Source organism: Agelaius phoeniceus, chromosome 31 (assembly GCF_051311805.1).
Source record: "Agelaius phoeniceus isolate bAgePho1 chromosome 31, bAgePho1.hap1, whole genome shotgun sequence".
NCBI classification, from domain to species: domain Eukaryota; kingdom Metazoa; phylum Chordata; class Aves; order Passeriformes; family Icteridae; genus Agelaius; species Agelaius phoeniceus.
In genome coordinates, this window is record NC_135295.1 from 6,199,339 (window position 1) to 6,221,526 (window position 22,188).

General features: G+C 56.1%; 1 pseudogene; it reads left to right on the forward strand.

Annotated features, from left to right (window-relative positions):
* Positions 1-468: 468 nt before the first annotated feature.
* Positions 469-21,564, forward strand: LOC129133541 (Fc receptor-like protein 4; annotated as a pseudogene).
* Positions 21,565-22,188: the final 624 nt, after the last annotated feature.

The window sequence follows — 22,188 nt, forward strand, 5'->3', positions numbered from 1 at the left end:
ATTGCCAAGGAATCCTCTCCTGTTCATTCCATCCCCTGCAATCCTCCTTCCCACAGAACCATGATTGTCTCAGGAACCCCTATTCCCCCAGCATCCCCATCCCCTGACCCCAAATCTCTAGAGCCCACGCTCCCCTGGGACTCCCACCCCTGAGTCCTCCCAGCCCTGGGCACCCCCATTCCCATGGACCCCATCCCTTGGATCTCCCATTCTCCTGGACACCCATTCCCGGCTCCCCAAACCCACTGAGCCTCCCACTCCTGGGTACCCCATGTCCCACCTTGTTCCACCCACCCTTGTCCCCAGCCTGTGCCCAGCCTGTCCCCACCCTGCCCCCACCAAGGGCCACCTACACATGAGGATGGACGTGACCTCACTTCCTTCCCCTTCATCCAAAGAACCTCCAGCCAAGGGAGTGGTGGCCACAGCAGCGAGTGACAGCCAGTGCACATGGCTGGGGACACCGGGATGGCCGGGAAGGTGGCGCTGCTCCTGTGGGGTCACTGCCCCGGGCAGGGGCCTGACACCCCAGGGATGGGGAGGGGAGGGGGCACAGGGGGCCTGTGGGGTCCCCTGAGGTCCCCAATGCCAGCAGTGCCAGTCCACGTTACCCACATGGACCTTGGTGGGACTGGGGATGTAGGGTGGCTTTGGGGACAGGAACAGGGGGCAGGAATTTGGGCATGGGGATGTGGGAACAGGAATGTGAGGACTGGCACCTTTGGGCTCAGGTAGCTCTGGGGATAGGGACAGGGGAACTGGGATGCAGGGACAGAAGGGGACAAGAACGGTGAGGATGTGGCCACGGGGATGGGATCATGAGCTGGTGGGGGTCACCTGGGCCAGCATGGGCTGTGTCTCTGGTGTCCTCATGCCCAGGGTGTCCACAGTGTCCCCATGCTCTGCCCCAGCCCAGGGTGGCCTCAGTGTCCCTGTCCCCAAGGTGTCTGTGCCACAGGGATGTGGTACATGGGTGGCTGTGACACAGACATGTCCCCCTGCCTTGCCAAATCTTTTGGGGACCACCCCCACACAATTTCCCACAAGAACTGCTGTCCCCACTGGGACAGTTTTGGGAAAGACCTCATGCCTTGTGCCCCAGGTGCCTCTGTCCCCATGGTGCCACCCTCACCCAGCCCTGTCCCTTCTCCCTTCAGCCCAGACCCTTGGCCTCACTGGTGTGTCCTCGGGGGATGCCATGGCACCACCCCACTGTCCCCAGCCCCACGCTGGCCCGGGCAGGCTGGTATCCCCTGTCACCCACAGGTGCCCAGACCACCCAGCTCCTGGTGGAGCCCCCCTGGAGGCCGGCGGTGCTGTGGGACCGGGTGACACTGACCTGCCAGGGCTCGGGGACCACCGGTGCCACCACCTGATACAAGGATGGGCAGCGCTGGTGGCAGGGGGGACTCGACCACTTCACTGTCACCGCAAGTGGCACCTACTGGTGTGACAGACCCGGCACTGGGCACAGCCCCGCATGACAGTCTCAGAAGGTGAGGGGGGTTTGGGTGTCCCCAGGGTGGCACCCATAGGGACCCCGAGGGCTCTGATTGGGCTCCGCTCCATGGGTCACCTCCTGTGTAACCAGAGCCCATTGCCAGCTCTGGGGACATCCCAGAGCATCCCAGAGTGGAGAACCCTATCTTGGAATTGGGCACCCCTGGTGCGCTGGGTGTGACCCAATGTGGGGGTGCCCATGAAAATAGGACCCCCGTGTTGCCTTCTTGTGAAGGCCGCGGCGACCTGGTTTCAGAGTCCAGCACTGCAATCTCCTCCTTGGGATCCCTCGTGGCCAATAACGGACGCTAACACCAATGTGGTGGACAGTTAAAGGCGTTTATTGAGGGGTCTCAAGAGTATTTATGGACTAAGGGGTTTCTCTACGTCAGAAAGGGGTTTGGCTATACTTTCTAGGGTTAGTATGGAGTGGAAAGTTACTGGCATCCATAGGTTAGGGGGGCTACACGTTTGGCTACATTCCTAGCGTGATCCTTATCTATGGGGAGAGGGGTAGAAGGATTCCTGTAATTTTCCATCACAGCCTGAAATCTTCCGAACGTCTGTCCCTTACCTACCACACTTCCCCCCCCTCTTTCACAAATGAACGAGGTAATCTTATACATAGGCACTGAAATGAGGTAGGAAGTTGAGATCTGACTAGGGAAAAGGGTCTTGGGAAACCTGAGTAAGTTTCTGCCAGGCAAGTCTCTCGTGACTGGCAGTGTTCCCTGTTGAATTCACAGTAATTGTTGCTGTCCCACGAACAGGATGCTAGCCTGTTCTAGGCGGGCCTGAACGAATGAGACTAGCTTGTTCAGCAGGCATGGCCCGAAGGTAATAGCTAAAAGCAGCATTGCCAATGGACCTATTAGGGTAGAAATTAGGGTGGTTAGCCATGGTGATTGATTGAACCAGGATTCGAACCAGCCCTGTTGGGCTTCCCTGTCTTTCTGTCTCTGAGCCAGTCTGTTTCGGAGTTCTGCCATGGAGTCTCTAACGACTCCTGTGTGGTCCGCGTAGAAACAACATTCCTCTTTCAAGGCAGCACACAGGCCTCCTTGCTGCATGAACAGGAGATCCAGTCCTCGCCTGTTCTGCAGGACTACTTCTGAGAGCAAGGAGACTGACTTTTCTAGAAAGGAAATGGATTTCTCGATCCTCTGCAGGTCCTCATCGATGGTCATCTGCAGCTGGGACAGTCCTTGGTGTTGAGTTGCTAGGGCTGAGACACCTGTTGCCGTTCCAGCCGCTCCTAGGCCGAGCAGCATTGCGATAGTTATACCTGTTAATATTTCTCTCTTGTGGAGTCGGCTGTTTTCTTCGAAAAGGTGGTACACTTCTTCGTCTGAGTGGTACAGGATCCTAGGGACGATCAGAACTTGAACACAAAAGTCGTTAGAGTTATCGAATTTGGCAAGAGACACACAGGGACTCACTCCAGATCTCTGGCAAACCCACATCCCAGATGCGGATGGGACTACCCACTTATTATTCCTGTCGGGCTCAACTACTTCGGTGCAGACGTCGCCTTTCCGCTTAGCTAGGGTTGCATTGCCAAAGCATCTGCCCTGACCTGTGACTTGACTCAGGGTAATTCCTTTGCGGGGTGTGTCCCATCTGCACTGGCGAGGGGCATCGGCTGTGGAATAGCTGAAGGGGGTGTCTAAAGCGACTCCTTCGTAAAAGGGGGGTTTAATATCGTAGCAAAGCCAGCAGGAGTCGGTTAGGTTAGGGTTAGATTCATTCAGGGATAGAAAGGTAGCTTCTAACTTGCGAAGGATTGGGTCCGAGTCTGACCTGGCTGAGTGGCCTATCTGGAAGGCTTCCTCATCGCCAGTCGGGATGTCGGTGACCCTTGTGGGCAGGGTTTTGGGGTAGGTCATGTTTCTCCCTTTCTGTGTGCTTTTATCTGTGGGAGCATAGGGTATGAAAATCCCCTGCTCCACAATGGGTTGGCATAGATGGGCCGTCTCGCATCTATAGCGGGAGGGGGCTGAATCTCGCACGTCCCCTCCCTCTCAGAAAGCATACGGTTTATTTGCACTATATCAAAAGGGAGTAAATCATCATTGCTAAAAAGACCGTCCACGAGAGTGGAAACCACCCCTGAGTTAATTCCTTTTTCTGAAATAGCTTTTACTATTGTCTGAATGTCTTTGGAATTAACGGGAGTATACTTTCTTTGCTGGTTCCCCTGGGGTCCTGTAATTCTCACCGGGAAGGCATGCACCAATGCTGCGGGTGCCCATCCCGCGCATTCGATTTTGATTTTACCCCACTCGGTGAGTTCGTATTGGGTCTGGTTCCCGACTGTGTTAAAAGTTTTATCTGGTTTCGTCCGAAACTGCATTGATTCTGTTTTCTCTGCTTCCGAGTCGCTGCTGGACTCGGTGGGCTCCGCAGGGCGATCTGGGGAGCTGTGGCTCCCTTCAGAGTCGGAAGTCAACTGCCAATATACTTCCGGTTTCTGCTGCCGTTTTGTTCGGCTTCGGCCCCGCTCCTCCCCTCGGGGGCAGTGCCGCTCCCGCTCCCGCTCCCGCTCCCTGGGCTCGCCCTGCCTCCCGCAGGGAGGGATCTCTCCCATATATGGTGGCAGCAGTGGGCGCGGCTCCCGAGCGAGTGCCCGCCCTCTGTCGCACCCCCACGCATGTGTGTCTGCTGGGATCCGCAGCTCTCGGCTGGGCATGGGCTCAGCGCTGGTTTCCCGCGCATGCGTGTCCGCGGCTGGCTGCGTTTCCGGGTTCTTCCCGCCGCGGGCCGACGGGCTCCACCCCTCTTCCCGGCCACCCGCACCATATTCAAACGGGTAGGGCGGTGGATCCCCTCCGCCACCCGCGTGCGCGCTTGCCTTCTCGATATTTCGGGCTTCTGCCGCCAATCCCTCCCAAAAGGACTGCGCGTGTCCCTCCACTTCTTGCGCTAAGTTGGCTATGGGCGGGGAAGGGATAGGCGAGGGGCCCGCGGGCACCCCGGGGGGCTCCGGAGGTGGTCTGGGTCCCGGTGGGTCCCCCGAAGGGGTCAGGGGGTCCCCCGGGGGCTCCGGGGGCTCTGGGCTCAGGGAGGGATGGGATGCGCCTGGCCCCCGCGTCTCCCCGCTTTCAATCGGGTTGCCACCAGGAGGGGTTCGCGTTATCGCTCCCTCCCCCAGCTGTGGCGTGATTAACAGACAGGAACGCGCAGCGTTCCACGTCTCCCGTTCTTCTAATGCTTTGCGTAGGGCTGCGTCTGCCTTCCCCCACGCTTTCAGGCTTTTGCTGCTGCCTGTGGCTTTTGTGTCCTCTGCTAATGCGACAGTGCATTTCTGCCACGCCTCAGAGTGCAATATATCTATGGGTCGATCAATGACCCCAAGCTCGAGGAGTCTCGTCAAAGCGAGATTAAAGTTCCTGAGTTCACATTTGATTCCCCATTGCATATGTATCAAACTTACGACCTTCGCTATCGCTTCCATACGAATCGCAGGTCCCGGGGTGTCCCCCTGCTTCGCTACAGTCGTTCCAGCTCTGTGAGTGCTGTCCCCTGGCCAGGAGTACTCCCGTCGCCCGGACTCGTCGTCGTTCTTGGGTTTCGGCACCACTATGTTGCCTTCTTGTGAAGGCCGCGGCGACCTGGTTTCAGAGTCCAGCACTGCAATCTCCTCCTTGGGATCCCTCGTGGCCAATAACGGACGCTAACACCAATGTGGTGGACGGTTAAAGGCCTTTATTGAGGGGTCTCAAGAGTATTTATGGACTAAGGGGTTTCTCTACGTCAGAAAGGGGTTTGGCTATACTTTCTAGGGTTAGTATGGAGTGGAAAGTTACTGGCATCCATAGGTTAGGGGGGCTACACGTTTGGCTACATTCCAAGGGTGATCCTTATCTATGGGGAGAGGGGTAGAAGGATTCCTGTAATTTTCCGTCACAGCCCGAAATCTTCCGAATGCCTGTCCCTTACCTACCACACCCCCGGTGTAACAGGACCCCTGTGTGCCACAGCCCAGTTAGAGTTGCAGGTGTTGGCGTGGGAGCTGCTGGAGGGGGACATGGTGACACTGCACTGCTGAGGCTGGTGGGACAACCCGGTCACTGGAGTGTGATTCCACCATGGGGACAAGGAGGTGGGGAGGTCCCCCTATGGGGCCGAGCTATCCCTGCCCCCTCTGCCGCTGCACCACAGTGGCCACAACAGCTGCAGGAGCTGGGTGGACACCGAAAATTTTCCATGGGCACACTCGGCACCAGTGACAGTGACAGTGCATGGTGAGCACCCCCACAACTGGAACTCCAATCTCCTGACACCCCAAAAGCCACTTTCCAGTGCACTCAGAGTCACAGTCCTCACCTCCCCTCTCCTTCCCTGAGCTCTTCTTGGTAGCAATGCGGGAGGGTCCCCCCGAGCTCACCGAAGGGTCCCCCCTGACTCTCAGCTGCCTCAGCACCCCCAGCCCCCTGTGGCCCCGTGCCCACCTCCTGCACATGTTCTACCAGGACGGGCAGGTGGTGGGGGTCCCTGCAGCTGCTGGTGCCTGCCGTGGGGGTCTCTCACTCGGGGAATTACAGCTGCCAGGTGTGCTCTGAGGGAGGGCCGTGCGGAAGAGCAGTGCCCAGCTCTGTGTCACAGTACACAGTGAGTGCAGGGATGGGCACGGAGAACCCCCACAGCTTTCTTGGCTCCCCCAGCACTGCCTAGGGACCCCCAGCCTTCCCTGACACTTGCCCTGTGGCCCCAACCTTTCCCAGATCCATCCCTGGCTCCTCTCCTCCTTCCTCGGGTCTTTCCCAGCCCTACATGGGTACCCCCATCCTTCCCCAACATCTTTTCCATGTCCTGCCATCTCTGCCCCGGGTCCTTCCCCAGGTCCCCCATTCTTGGCCCATGTCTCTCCATCCCTCACTGGGTCCCTTCACTTCTTCTTGCGTCCCCCCACCCCTCTCTGAGGTCCCCGCACGTTCCTCAGGTCCCACCATCCCCTCCCTGGGTCCCTGTACCCTCCCTCGTGTTGCTACCTCTGTCTCCAGGTGTCACCTCCCTGAATCCCCCATCCCCCTGTTTCCAAGCCTCCCCCATCTCTGCAACTCCTCTCCCTCACAGGGATCCTCCTGCCCCTCCCCAGCCCCCCCGGGTCCCTCACTGTCCCCTGCTGTCCCCCGCTTCTGCAGGGGTCCCACCCTCGGGGGTGTCCCTGTCAGTGCAGCCCCCCAGGGGACAGGTGGCACTCAGGGACAGCCTGGTGCTGAGCTGCATGGTGGCCGCAGGGACAGGTCCCCTGTCCTTCTCCTTGTATCGGGAGGGCTCGGAGGCACCGCTGGGCACTGAACCCCGCCTGGAGCTGCACCATGTTGGGGAAAATGACAGCGGCCAGTACCGGTGCCAGGTCAGTGATGGGGACAGTGTGGCCAAGAGTGACCCCATGAATGTATGTCAATGTCTCCTAGGTGAGTGGGACCCTCGGGCTGGGGGTGACCCCACCCATGGCACCCCCATCCCTCCTCGCCAGGTGCCAGCCCTGTCTGCATCCCCGCAGTGCCCGTGGCCAATGCCACCATCACCCCGGTTGCCTGTCACACCAGGTGCATGCAGGTGACCCCGTGACCCTGAGCTGCTCAGTGCAGGTAGGCTCAGCTCCTGTCACCTTCACTTGGCTGCACAACGGGCAGGAAGAGGCCCAGGGTCCCCTCCTGGAACTCAGTGACGTTGAATTGGGACATTCAGGCATCTACCAGTGCATGGCCACCAACCAGCTGGGACAGGACGGGCACCGCGTGTTCCAGGCGCTCAGCTCAGAGCTGGCCCTGGAGGTGACACCTGGCTCATCCTGGGTCACAGGTGGGGTCACACGGGGTCACCAGGATGTTCATGACCCCCGAGGTTCAGGGTCACCTCAGTCTGTCCCCCTCTGTCCCCAGCAGTGGCTGTGAATATCTGCAGGACCCTCCTGTTCCTGTTCCAGCTCCTGGCTGTCATCAGGGACTGTCACTGGCGGCACCGCAGGGTGGGTGACAACGGGCGGGGGATGGGGGTCCTGGAGGGAGAGGAAGCCCCCAGAGTGGGGGCAGAGATCAGCAGAACCCAGGGCCCCAGAGCTGGGGGACACTGAGCCTGCAGTGACCTCGGCTTGGAGTCCTGGTGGATTTGGGGTAATGTGGAGGGTCTTGGTCAGGGCTTCGGGTTTATCCCTGGGTGGGCTTTGAAAAACATTGCAATGGTAGTGGGGCTGGGAGCTCCTGGAGGGTTTGGAGAGTTCTTGGAAGGCCATGCAGGGATGTTGGAGCATCTTTTTGGGGGAGTTTGGGAGGTGCCCCTCCCTTGCAGCCTTGGGATTCTCAGGGCTCAGAGGGTCTAGGATGCTGGGGATGTTTGGTGCCCTGCAGTGGTGCAAAAGTTCTGGGGGGTTCAGGCATACTTGGGGAATCCTGGGGGAATCAGGATTCCGGTGGGAATCGGGGCTGCAGTGGGGTCCTGTGGATGGTTGGAGCTGCTGAGGTCCCAGGAAGGTTCAGGGGTCCTGGCGTCCCCAAGGTCACCCTCTCCCCTTTCCCTTGCAGCCACCAGGAATCCCCAGAACAGGTGAGTGGGGGGGCTCAGGCTGGGACTCCTCTTTCTCCCTCTTCAGACACTCCCCAGACCCGCCTTATCCCTACAGGGCCCCCTGGATGGGGGGGCAGTGCTGGATCCCAAATCATGGTAATCAAATGGGTGGGGGGTGTGTAGGGGGGTGACAGGGACACGTCACCCACGGGTGTCACCCCCCACCCAGGTCCCCACAACCGGTGCCTTTCACAGGGCCCCCCTGCACCACATCCCCCCAGGTGACCAACACAGAGCTGTTGGGACCCCAAGGGTGACAGCGGGACCCCAGTGGCATCTACGAGATCGTGCTGTGACAATGGGGGCACTGGGGGTCCCTGCCCTAGGGCACCCGCCATCTATTCCCCCCACTCCTGTGGGTGCCCACCATGCCTGTGGGGTGGCCACAAGTGGGGGGTCCCATGTGGGGCTGCCCAGGGCTCCCCATTCCAGTGCTCCCAGTACCCCCAGGGGCTCCCCATTCCCTCCCCCACTGCCAGGGGGCACAGGACCCTTGTCCATCTTATTGGATCCAAAATGCAGCTCTTTGATTAAACTGGGAGAAATGGTTTTTGTTTGTTCAGCTCTGCCTGGCCAGCTCCGGAAGGAGGAGGGTTCTGGTCAGGTTGTTGAGCAGATTGTTCTGGGATTTGCAGGATTTTTGGGGCTCCCTCAGTTCCTTGGGGACAGGGACAGAATAATGAATTGCTGCATTTCCAAACTGGTTCCCTTGCAGCTGCTCTGCAGAGGGGAAGGAGCTGCCGCTCCTTTTGTCCCGTCTCGGTGACACCGGCCACGTGCTCAGGGATGTCCTGTGGTGCCGCCCCATCACCACTGGTACTGACCCCGCAGCTGCTGAGCCCCTCAGGCCGAGGTGGAGCCCAGCAGCAGCAGCAGGAGTGCCCTGAGAGCCATGAGAGCCCTGGGCTGAAGCTTGGGGAGGCCGGGGATCTCCCCAGATGCCACCCTAATGCCTGCCCCAGCTCCAGCCCTGCACGCCAGTGCCCAAAGCCCCACACCCGGTGCTCCCTGAGTGTTGTCTGATCCCTGGAGCTGCTGCAGAGCCTCAGCCTGGCCTGGCCATTGGACAGCTGGGGGCGCCGGGAGGTGCCAGGAGGGTGGAGTGGACTGGGGACTCTGAGGAGGAGCCCCGGGCACTGCAGGAGCCAAGTCCTGGCCTTGTGTCACTGTCTGTCACAGGTCGCGGCTGCCATCGCACTGTGAGGGCTGGTGTCAGCATTGATAGAGACGGCACCCCGTAGTTTGCATGCATGAAGCCAATTTATTGATTTGGAAAGCTCTGTTCATATACCTTTTCAGTTATAGCTACAATTAGCAGCAATCACAATGTTTACATTTCTTGGTAACATCTCTTAATCATGGCTTTGCACAGATTCGCACAGGCACTTACAGTCTTGCATGATTTCTCTCAAACGAAGCATATCAAGTACACCGTTATCTTTTGCTTCCTCCTTCAAGCTTCTTCTTTCTGTTGTCAAGACCTGCAGCCTACAAGGGCTAAAACGTCCATGTCAGTTACAAGCTGAGCAGTACCTTCAGTCCTGCTTTCTGGCTGTATTCCCATATCTCCCCCTTTCTTTTCCACCAGTAAAATCTTTTTTGTGGATTTATCAATTAGTCTTTGAACACGTTGCAAAACGTGGCAAACAAATTACCATAAGCAATAATACAGCTAAAACATAAGTTTCTATTTTAACTAAATTTTTAAGCCAGCCAGTAAGCCCCCATCCCTCAAGTATTTATTTGTCCAAGACAAAATCGCTAATTTGCAATTTAGTTACACTCTGTTGAAGGGCTTGTATGCTAGCGTGGATAGATTGAGAGTGGTCCGACAGATTCATGCAGCATAAACCTTCAAAGTTTCACAGCCATGTCCTGGCAGTCCTACTTCTGTTCTTGTCTTGCTCCCGAGGGCTGTGTGGCAATTAGGGAATTTTTCTTTTCTCTGGGCTCATTCTCTTGCAGGCAATTGACATTTGTCCAGACAAACAGGTAACTGCTTTGGATCTGTTGGTGATAAAACACATGCCTACCTTCTCCCTAGGTTAGTAAATGAGTTAGGCCTTATCACTGTACACTCAATTAAAGATATTAACATAGAAACTTTTAGATTGTCTCTGCACATGCAAATCTTCAAAGCAGTATTGCTCTGCAAGTGATCAAATTGATTTGATTTGCTTTCAAAATTTTTTGTGTAAATATTAGTGTAAACACTCTTGAGGAGCCATACTCCCCTGTCTCTTTTTTTTTAACAACATGTGTGTCTCATTATGAACATGAAGGCAACATAAAAAACCAAGTATGTGGCAAAACAAGAAACTTACACTAAGCAGAAATAAATCAGAAAGTATGTACAAGTAGTAGTATATGAGAGATAGAAGGTTGATTTAAAAGAATGCATTATCAATTCCCTAAATACTGTACCATCCCCAGGGTCTGCAGGTACTGGCAAACCTTATTTTACAGTGAGGGCTTGGAGAACCATTCCTGGATAAGATTTCCAAGATCACTCTGAAAGGCATTCCAAGTAATATAGGTCCGATTTTGGTAAGTCAAAATGACCTGAGTACAGTTTTGGTGCAGAAAACACCTGGGCACGGTGGGCACCCATGGGAGCTGGGGGCGGGGGCACTCACACGGGGAGTGCCCTTGGGCAGGGACCCCCAGTGCCCCCAGCATCACAGCACGTTCTCATAGATGTCACAGGGGTCCCGCTGTCATCCACGGGGTCCCGACCGTTCCACGTTGGTCACCTGGGGGGCTGTGGCACAGAGGGGCTCTCTGAAAGACGCGGGGGTGACATGCCCCTGTCACCCCCTGTACTCAACCCCTGCCCACTCGGTGCCTACGATAAGGGGGTCCAGCACCACCCTCTCCTCCAGGACCATCCTGGGGGGATAAGGAGGGGTCTGGGTGGTGTCTGGGCATGGGGAAAGGGGATTCCCAGCCTAAGCCCCCCCACTCACCTGTTCTGGGGATTCCTGGTGGCTGCAAGGGAAAGGGGAGAGGGTGACCTTGGGGACGCCAGGACCCCTGAACCTTCCTGGGACCTCAGCAGCTCCAACCATCCACGGGACCCCCAAATCCCCACTGCAGCCCCGATTCCCACCGGAATCCTGATTCCCCCAGGATTCCCCAAGTATGCCTGAACCCCCCAGAACTTTTGCACCACTGCAGGGCACCAAACATCCCCAGCATCCTAGACCCTCTGAGCCCTGAGAATCCCAAGGCTGCAAGGGAGGGGCACCTCCCAAACTTCCCCAAAAAGATGCTCCAACATCCCTGCATGGCCTTCCAAGAACTCTCCAAACCCTCCAGGAGCTCCCAGCCCCACCCCTCTTCAAAGCCCACCCAGGGATAAACCTGGAGCCCAACCAAGACCCTCCAAATTACCCCAAATCCTCCAGGAGAAGAACAGGGACCTGTCCCCACAGCCACCGCGCAGCTCAGCACCAGGGGGTCCCCGAGTGCCACCTGTGCCCCGGGGGGCTGCACTGACAGGGACACCCCCAAGGGTGGGACCCCTGAAGGAGAGGGGGACACCAGGAGACGGTGAGGGACCCAGGGGTTTGGGGAGGGGCAGGGGAACTCCAGTGAGGGAGAGGGGGTGCAGATATTGGGGGAAGGGGGCTTAGAAAGGAACCTCGAGGGATGCTGGGGGGGTCAGCGAGGGAACACCTGGAGAGGGAGGTGGGCAACACCAGGAAGAGTATGGGGACCCAGGGAGGAGATAGTGTGACCTGGGGGGTGTGCAGAGACCTCAGAGAGGGGTGATGGGACCCAGGGAGGGGCGAGGGGACCCAATGAGGGTTGGAGGGAAACACAAGCCAGGAATGGGGAAACCTTGGGAAGGACAAGAAGCAGCAATGGCAGGACACGGAAACAGTGTCAGGGATGGATGGGGGAACCCATGTAGGGGCTGGGGGTCCCAGGGAAGGACCTGAGAAAGAATGGTGGGAGCCAGGGAGGGATCTGTGAAAGGCTGGGTAGCCCGGAGCAGGTCTCAGGGAGGGCTGGGGGATGCCTGGCAGTGTGGGGGACCTGCGGCATCTGTGGGTGCTCCCCATAACCATCCCCACACTCATTGCGCACCGTGACGCGGAGCTGGGCGCTGCTCTTCCACACAGCCCCACCCTGGGAGTGCACCTCACAGCCATAATTTCCTGAGTCGGAGACCCCCAGGGCGGGCACCAGCAGCTGCAGGGACCCCTGCGGGCCCCCCCCCCACCTGCCCATCCCAGTAGAACACGTGCAGGAGGGGGCTCGGGGCCGCAGGGGGCTGGGGGTGCTGAGGCAGCTGAGAGTCAGGGGGGACCCCAGGGTGGGCTCAGGGGAACCCTCCAGCACCGGCACCAGCACCAGGTAGAGCTCAGGGCAGGAAAGGGGAGGAGAGGACTGTGACTCTGAGTCTGTTGGGAAGTGCCTTTGGAGGTATCAGAAGATTGGAGTTCGAGCCATGGGGGTACTCACCGTCCACTGTCACTGTCACTGCTGCTGACTGTGACAGCCAGGACCCCAGAAAGTCCCGGCAGTGGTAGCGGCCGCTGTGGTGCAGCTGCAGAGGGGACAGGGACACCTTGGTTCCCCTGAGGGACTGCCCCAGATCCTTCTCATCCTTGTAAAATCGCACCCTGGTGACAATGTTTTTTTGCCAGAGCTGGCAGTGCAGTGTCACCGTGTCCCCCTCCAGCAGCGCTCGTGCTGGCACCTGCAGCACCAGCTCATCTGTGGGACAGGAGGGTCCCATCTCACTGAGGGGTTCAAGACTGTTCCAAGGTGGATGCCCATGGCCCCGGGGACATCTGGGTGCACTGGGATGTCCCTGTGTTCAGGGGAGAGGCTCTCTCTCCCCTGAGAGAGAAGGGTGAGAGGTGTGAGGCCACCCATGGAATGGAGCCTACCCAGACCTGTCCAGGGCCACACTGATCGTAAAAGATCCCCCCTCACCATTTAAGACTCTCATGGGTGGGCTGTGCCCAGTGCCGGGTCTATCACACCAGAAGGTGCCACTCGCGGTGACAGTGAAGTGGTCAGGTCCCTCCTGCCCCACAAGTGCTGCACGTCCTTGTACCAGGTGGTGGCACCGCTGGTCCTCCGAGGGGCTTGGTGGTCTGGGCACCTGAGGGTGACAGGGGACACCAGCCTGCCAGGGCCAGCGTGGGGCTGGGGACAGTGGGCTGGGGCCATGGCATCCCCTGAGGACTCACCAGCGAGGCCAAGGGTCTGGGCTGAAGGGAGAAGGGACAGGGCTGGGTGGGGCTGGCACCATGGGGACAGAGGCACCTGGGGCACAAGGCATGAGGTCTTTCCCAAAACTGTCCCAGTGGGGACAGCAGTTCTTGTGGGAAATTGTGTGGGGGTGGTCCCCAAAAGATTTGGCAAGGCAGGGGGACATGTCTGTGTCACAGCCATCCGTGCACCACATCCCTGTGGCACAGACACCTTCGGGAGAGGGACACTGAGGCCACCCTGGGCTGGGGCAGAACATGGGGACACTGTGGACACCCCAGGCACAAGAACACCACAGACAAGGCCCATGCTGGCCCAGGTGACCCCCACCAGCTCATGTTCCCATCCCCATGGCCACATCCTCACTGTTCTTGTCCCCTTCGGTCCCTGCATCCCAGTTCCCTTGTCCCTATCCCCAGAGCTACCTGAGCCCAAAGGTGCCAGTCCCCACATTCCTGTCCCCACATTCCCAAATTCCTGCCCCTGTTCCTGTCCCCAAAGCCACCCTAGATCCCCAGTCACACCAAGGTCCACTGTGGGTACCATGGACTGGCACTGCTGGCATTGGGGACCTCAGGGGACCCACAGCCCCCCTGTGCCCCCTCCCCTCCCCATCCCCTGGGTGTCAGGCCCGTGCCCGGGGCACTCACCCCACAGGAGCAGCGCCACCTTCCCGGCCATCCCGGTGTCCCCAGCCATGTGCACTGGCTGTCACTCACTGCTGTGGCCACTGCTCCCCTGGCTGGCGGCTCTTTGGATGAAGGGGAAGGAAGCGAGGTCACGTCCCGTCCCCACGTGGAGGCCCTTGGTGGGGGCAGGGTGGAGGAAAGGTGGAGATACAGTAGGGCACAGGCTGAGGACATTATGGGATTGTCTGGGGACATGGTGGGGGATGATGTTGGCAGGAGTTGGGGACTCATGAGATTTGGAGAGCCAGAGACGGGTGTCCAGGGCAATGGGGAGGCCTCAGGGATGGGGTTTCGGGGGATTTGGGGTCCTGAGGAGAAGTCACCAGGGGTGGGGTGCCATGTGAATGGGGTTCCCAGGGCTGGGGGGACTCATAGATTGGAGTCCCATGCCAGCATGGGCTCCAGGGATTTTGGGTGTAGTGGTTTTGGTTTGCTAATTCGAGATTTTTTTGATTAATGGAATAATTTATGTGGTGAGTATAGTGTTGGCTAACTATTTACCAATTTATTAGAATGTGTTATTTATTTGTTGTTTTGAGATGGAATTAGGGAAAAGGTAAAGTGGCTTTAAAACTTCAAAAGGGTAAAAAGAAAAATTTATTAATAGCAATAAATAGTAATAGTTATAGTAATTATAACAGTAATAAATCCCTCATCAGGGGTGGTGGGCCAGGGATGGGGTGCCAGGGGAAGGGGGGGTCCTGGGAGAATCAAGGTCCAGGGGGAAGGGAGATTTCGGGGGATGGAATGAATGGGAGAGATTTCCTTGGGAATGGGGGTGATGGGCCATGGAGATCCTGGGCAATGGAAGCCCCAGGATGGGGGTCCCAGGGAAGGGGGGACAGAAGGAATGGGGGTGCCGTGCTTAGGTTCCCAGGGTCATAACAGTGTCAGGAATGGGCAGTGGCTGGGTGGTCCCCTGGGTCACAGCTCCTTCCCTGGGTGCCTCAGATTTTGGGGTGACCCAGGGCTTAGTGCTGCCTTCTGGGTGGCCCATGATTTGGGGGAGCAACAAAAGCGGATTCTGAGGTGCTCTGGGTCTGTGCTCCCCCAAACTCCAGGGGAATTTTCCTCTCTTCTTTTCCATTTCCTTTCTTTCATCCCAGATTTCACAACCCCCCAATTCAAGCCTTGATGATCCTGGGGAGCTCCTGAGCAGGGAGTGGGCTGGGGGAAGCCCAGGGTGGGGGAAGCAGCGGTGAGGGGTCTGCAGGGGGGGCTGCGGAGGCTGTGGGAGATGGGGGTGCCCGGCTGTGCCCCCCAACACTTTCGCTCTCTCTCTCCTGCAGAAGAAGGAAGAGGCCGTTTGACACCTTTGTCACACTAGGGGCCGGTTCTGCCCTGTGGGGGCACATCCAGGGGGCTCCTATCCTGGGGAGATCCTGTCCCAGGGGGGACACATGCTGGACAAGGGGCTCCTGTCCTGGCATGGCAGCTCCGGGGGATCCAGACTTCTCCATTCATGCTCGTCCCCTGCAGGATCTGAGCCGGCAAGAGCAGCTGGGGAATGGAGCCCCAGGCAGGAAGGAGCTCCCAGACTCCTGCTCCTTGAAGCCAGTGGCCATCCAAGGCTGGGGCCCAGCCATGGCCCAGCCCCACTGCACAGGGATGGCCATTGGCCAGCCTTTTCCCTCTTATCTGGCAGCCGCAGCCAGAACCCAAACATTTTTTCCAGGAGCTTCCAGAAGGCTGCAGGTGTTGTTGAAGAAAGAGGGACCCAGTCAGGTTGCTGAGCAGATTGCCGTGACATTTGCAGTAGTTCTGGGGCTCTCTCAGTCCCTTGCTGAGAGGGACAAAATGATCAATTGCTGCATTTCCGGACTGGTTCCCTCACAGCTGCCCCGGCAGTGGGGGTTTCCAGCCAGCCCTGCTCTGAAAACCATCAAAGGCCCTCCCAGAGCCACTGCTTGGGCTCCCATTGGGGTTTGTGCTTCTTGCAGGGCTGAGCAAACCACAGGCAGGGCTTTTTTCCACCCACAGAATTCTCACCTCTGCAGCAGCTCTAAAGCTGCCAGAATCAAAGCCAAGGGGGCAGGGGGGACCCTCAGGTCCTGGCTGTGGCTGTCAGGGAGTCCCCCCCGCCCCGGTCCTAGACCGAGCCCCCTGGGCAGGGTCCGCCCTTGCCGGGGCCGCTGCGGTGCCGTGAAGGGCGAGGGACAGCGTTGAAAGCGCTGCTGTGAAAAGAGAGAGATGGGCCACTGCAAGACATAAGATCAAGGCAGAGATTAATCTCTCGCTGGCTCTCCAAACCTCGCAGAGTTCTTTATTTTTAAAACAAAATTTCTTTTTTCTTTCTATTTGTTTCTTTTCTTTTTTCTTGCTGTTAGGAGGGAGGGCTTTTGTTCTGAGGAATGCATCTGTGATGCTAAAACAGTTAAATATTGCCCAGAGGGTAAAAGCAACAGATGTGATTCTTCTCATGTTAAAATCGGCCTGGCCTTTCTTCTGCAGCTGTTAGCACAGCTGGACACAAGAAGAAGAGGAGGCTGTGGAAAAAAGCTTTTTGCTAAACCCAGAAAGTTTTGGGGCATGCTGATGGCAAATGCTGATGTAGTATTGTCTTCCTTTCGTCACTGTCTCTGTTCTGGTAAGAAGTCCTTTTCAGGTACTACTGAGGCAGCAATCAGAACCAGGGAAAGAGTGTGGATTCATGCCAGCAGAATCAAAGGACTTGTGAAGGAACCTGAGGAATGGACTATTACATCTAAACTGGGTGGTACCAAATTGATTTTCAAAAGGAGACTGTGTGGTAATGGTTTGGGAAATCCTATTTGTGAAAAACATGTTCACTCTCCTGTGAAAATTTAAAAAGTTTAACAAAGGACAATAGGAAACAAGGACTATGGAGCAAAGGTTATTACAGCTGGGTGCATCTTGACACTCAGCCAAGACCACACTGTTCTTTTCGAGATACCCCTTAAATACCTTTTCCATTACATCAGCCTGTTGCATATTCATAGACACTTATGTATAGTAAACTATTTTCCTAAACTAGTTAACATATTGCAAGAACTGATTAGTGTGGCTCCTCCTTGGGTCTGCTTTTTTAGAGCATGCATATTCCTTGGTTGTGGTTTTAATCCTTTTTTATCATCGCCTTCAGTTTTGTGTCTTGGTCCACACTGTCTTCAGAGGATGAGTGCTGATAGTTGGCAGATCTGTACAGGTGTCCTCATCCTGTGTTCATCGGATATTATCCCATCCAAGCAGGCATTTTAACACAAGCATCCTTATATCAGCTATTTCCAAGTATTTCACTACTATGTCCAAGCTTAATTAACAACAGAAATAAAAACTATATCTTTAGAGCAAAGTTATTTTAACACCAGACATATAAAATCCATTTTAATATTTGTGAAAATCCAGTATTATAATATGTATCTATAACAGTTATAAAGAAATAGTTTTTATTTCTGTTGTTAATTAAGCTTGGACATAGTAGTGAAATAGCTGATTTAAGTATGCTTGTGTTAAAATGCCTGCTTGGATGGGATAACATCCAATGAAGATAGGATGAGGACACCTGCTAGAGATATGCCAACTCTCAGCACTCACTGTCTTGAGAGGAATGATGGATTTGTCTTTACAAACAAACTCTGGGTCTGCTGGTAGATAAAACTAGCACTGGGAGATGAAAGAAACAATGGGGAGGATTCCACTGATTGATGAATGGAAAAAGATATTTGCCTTTACAAACTGTAGGTTTGCTGATACATGAAATTGGATATTGAAAGATGAAAGAAACAATGGGGAAAACCCCTAAATTCCATAAGAATTAAAAATTAAAAGAGAGGGTTATCCAGTAGAGGGGAATCTTTGGTATCTGTACCTCCCAAGTACCTCAGCCAATGGGGAAAGAGAGAAGGGAAATGAAGATAAAAAGGAGGCTTTGCCCTCCAAAAATGTGAGACATCCCAGGGGAATGCCCCATGGCCTCTCCCTTTATTCCAATAAAGTAAAAGGACTCCTCTGTCTCCTTTTTGGATATAAACCTCTGATGTTTGTTGTAAGAGCCTAAATGTTTTGCGGAGAGAGCCAAAAACTCCACAACTTTGTGAAAGTTGTAAAGCCGGTATGTTTATTATTACAGCGCTGGACGCATGCGGAGATTACTCTCCCTAAAAGGCATGGGTACCTCTGGGAACTTCAGGTCCCTTTTTATCCCCCTCTCATATACATATGCATACAGTTTCACAATAGGTTCATCCATATTCATTTTTAGGAATTTCCAGTGACATTTGCCACTAGTTCTTCTTTATCAGGAAGAATTCCTAGGTCATGTTGACTTGCTCTCACAGCAGTCTCTGTCTCTCTCTATCATCCTCCGTCTCTCCCCCTTATCTCTGTCCTTAACTGAGCAACTTCATGGAGCCTAGGTTCTGCAGTCAGGCTAAATAGCTATGGTTTCTAACCACAGACTCAACTCAAAAATGTACATTTCACCTAAATCAAAATGGATTTCTACCCTGGAAAATTTCCACTTTTTCTCAGGACTCCAGGCAGCTCTTCAAAATGCAGTTTATTCCATCCCAGATGTTACAGCAGTGCAGGGTCATGAGCAACAAAGCCTGTGCCTACAGCTGTCAGCTCCAGCTGCAGGCAGGCCTGGAGACCCTTTGGTTTTGGTTACAATGCATTATATACTTTTCTTTGCTTAGCATCTTAATACAGTAGAACCAATCAATACCTTAACTATTATCTACAGCATATCATAACTACTCTAATTACCATATTCACATTACTATTCTCCAATCACTAAAAGTTAGTACATTACAGTTTAAGCTAGAAGTTGCTTTTCAGTTTTCTTACAGTGGAAAATTCTGAGACCTTCTTTCTACTTGCAGCTTTGCTGACTTCTCTGCCTGTGCTCTCTTCCTGATTGGTAAAAACATCTTCTTGTCTGAGGTGGGTTTATCCTTTGCTCTAAGTCGTAAAAACTCCTTCTAACAAACATACCCTTTGCTTTCCTGGTTATCCAGTAAGACTGGCTCAGCAATTCTTTTCTTCTATATAAAAACTTGCTTCTATCTCTATTCCTTCATCAGACTCTACATGTAAAAATCTTTCTGCTAAGCACACATATCTGTGAGACTTTCTTGTCAAACTTTCATCCTTCCTTAACACCAAGGTGTCCATGCCAAATGGATGTGGTTCATGGGTGGCTGTGACACAGACATGTCCCCCTGCCTCTCCAAATCTTTTGGGGACCATCCAGACACACTTTCTCACAAGAACTGCTCTCCCCACGGGGAAAGTTTGGGGACAGCCACCACATCCTGTACCCCGGGTACCTTCCCTGCAGTGCCACACTCACCCAGCCCTGTCCCTTCTCCCTTCCAGCCCAGACCCTCGGCCTCACTGGTGAGTCCTCAGGGGATGCCATGGCCCCACCCCACTGTCCCCAGCCCCACACTGGCCCTGGCAGGCTGGTGTCCCCTGTCACCCACAGGTGCCCAGACCACCCAGCTCCTGGTGGAGCCCCCCTGGAGGCCGGCGGTGCTGTGGGACCGGGTGACACTGACCTGCCAGGGCTCGGGGACCACCAGTGCCACCACCTGATTCAAGGCTGTGCATCAATGGGGGTAGGAGGGATGTGACAACCTCAATGTCACTGGGAGAGGCACCTACATGTGTGACAGACCCGGAACCGGTCTCAGCCCCCGCTGTGGCAGTCTTAGATGCTGAGGGGGGAATCTTAAATGATCAGGGTGGCCCCTGAGAGGTCAGAGTGGGCTCCACTCCCTGGGTGGCCTCACACCTCTCATGTGGCGAGAGCCTGTGCCCTGCCCAGAGGGACATCCCAGTGCACCCAGATGTCCCCGGGGCCATGGGGAAACACCTCGGACCTGTCTCGAGCCCCTCAGTGAGATGGGACCTCCTGTCCCACAGACAAGCTGCTGCTGCAGGTGCCAGCATGGGCGCTGATGGAGTGGGACACGGTGACACTGCACTGCTGGGGCCAGCAGGACAACATGGTCACCAGGGTGTGATTTTACAAGGGTGAGAAGGATCTGAGGGGGTCTGTCATTGGGACTGATCCGTCCCTGTCCCCCCTGCAGCTGCACCACAGTGGCTGCTACAGCTGCGGGGGCTTGGTGGAGTCCTTTATGCAATGGTCAGCAGCAGTGACAGTGACAGTGCACGGTGAGCACCCGCACGGCTGGAACTCCAATCTCCTGACACCTCCAAAGCCACTTCCCACTATACTTAGAGTCACAGTCCTCACCTTCCCTCTCCTTCCCAGAGCTCTTGTTGGTGCCAGTGCTGGAGGTTCCCCCCGAGCCCACCGAGGGGTCCTCCCTGACTCTCAGCTGCCTCAGCACCCCCAGGCCCCTGCGGCCCCGAGCCCCCCTCCTGCACGTGTTCTACTGGGATGGGCAGGTGGTGGGGGCCCACAGGGGTCCCCGCAGCTGCTGGTGCCCGCCATGGGGGTCTCCCACTCGGGGAATTACAGCTGCCAGCTGCACTCCAAGGGGGGGGGGGGGGGGGGGGGGGCGTGCGGAAGAGCAGCGCCCGGCTCCGCGGCACAGTGCACAGTGAGTGCAGGGATGGGCATGGGGAGCCCCCAAAGCCTCCTCAGGTGCCCTGCCTGGATATGTCCATGTCCCCCTGACACCTTTCTTGGGTCCTTTCATCACTCCCCTTGTCCCTGCACCCCTCTGTGGTGTGACCCCCGGGGGGGATGGTGACCCTGATGTGTCCCCCACTGTTTCTTGCAGTGGCCACAGGAGTTGGTGGGGCCTTTTTGCTCCTGCTCCTGCTCGTGGGTGTCATTGTGGCCTGGCACTGGTGGCACTGTGTGGGTGGGTGACAATGGGGGGATGCAGGCCCCAGGGAGCTGGAGAGGCCCCCAGAGTTGGGGAACCATAGGGTGGCACCCACAGCTTCAGAATTGTGACCTTGGTTCGGGGTCCTGTAGGGATTGGAGAGGTGCTAGAGGGTCCTGTAGGGATGTTGCAGGTATATTCGGCGGACCTGGGGGTCTTAGGGGGATCTCTGTGCCTGCCTGGCTTTGGGTTTTTGAGGCTGAGGTGGTCGGGGGCACTGGAGAGGTTCATGAATTCTGGGGGACTCCAGGGGTACTTGGGAATCTTGAGGAGAATTGAGGGTCTGGTGGACCTTCAGGAATCCTGAGAGAGGTCATGGCCCAGGGACCGCACAGTCTCCCCTCCCCTCTTTCCTTTGCTGCTGCCAGGAAGCAGCAGGAAAGGTGAGTGGGGGGCTCAAACCAACCGCTCTCCTTTTACCCCAACCCCCAGAGACCTCCCATTCCCTCCCCCACATCCCCTTTGTTCCCTCAGGGCCCCCCCGGATCCCCCGGCCCCCAGAGGAGGGGGAGGTGCTGTACACCCACGTCGTGGTCACTAAGAGGGCAGGGGGTGAGTAAGGGGGGGACACACACAGAGGGACACGTCACCCACGAGTGTCACCCCACCCACATCCCACAGCCCGTGTCTCTCGCAGCGTCCCCCGTGCCACCACCCTCCAGGATCCCCAGGTGACCTACGCGGAGCTGCGGGGACCCCAGGGGCGACCCCGGGAACCCGGTGACATCTACGGGAATGTGCTGTGACACTGGGGGGAACTGGGGGCACTCGTGTGTGTGCTGCCACTAAAAACTGCCCCAATCCCTCCCCATGGGGGCACAAAGATCCCAAAGGGCTGAGAGAAGAAGAATTTCCTGAAACTGCAATGAGAGACAATAAAACCAACAGCAACAGCAACAAGGTGCAGAGTCCAAATGGTCACAAAAGGAGCAATTTCCAGGGAAAGGCCTGAAAAGGAACAGACCTAAGACATTTCCCCCAGACTGGCAGGGCCGTGGACCTTCCTTGACCTGATGGCAAAAGCAGCCTTCAGGAGGCTCTGGATTCTCTGGTCCTCTGTCCCTAACTCCTTCTCTGCTGTGTTCCCCACACGATGTTGTCACAAATGCCCTGTGGGGGTTCTGGAGCCTCCCCCTTTTCCAGAGCAGTCTTGATCATGCCATGGCACAGGGTGGTGTGTCAGAGACAGGAAAAGTTTCATGTCTGGAGACATTTTGGAACACCTGTGTGCAGCAGGGGTGGGTTAGTCCTTACTTTTCATGAGACAGGGCCCCATCTGTCCGACTGTCTTCCAGCCTTGGCACACTGGGGACAGTGTGATACTCTGCCAAAGCCAGCTCCTGAGTGGCTGGGTTTCCAGAAGTGCAACA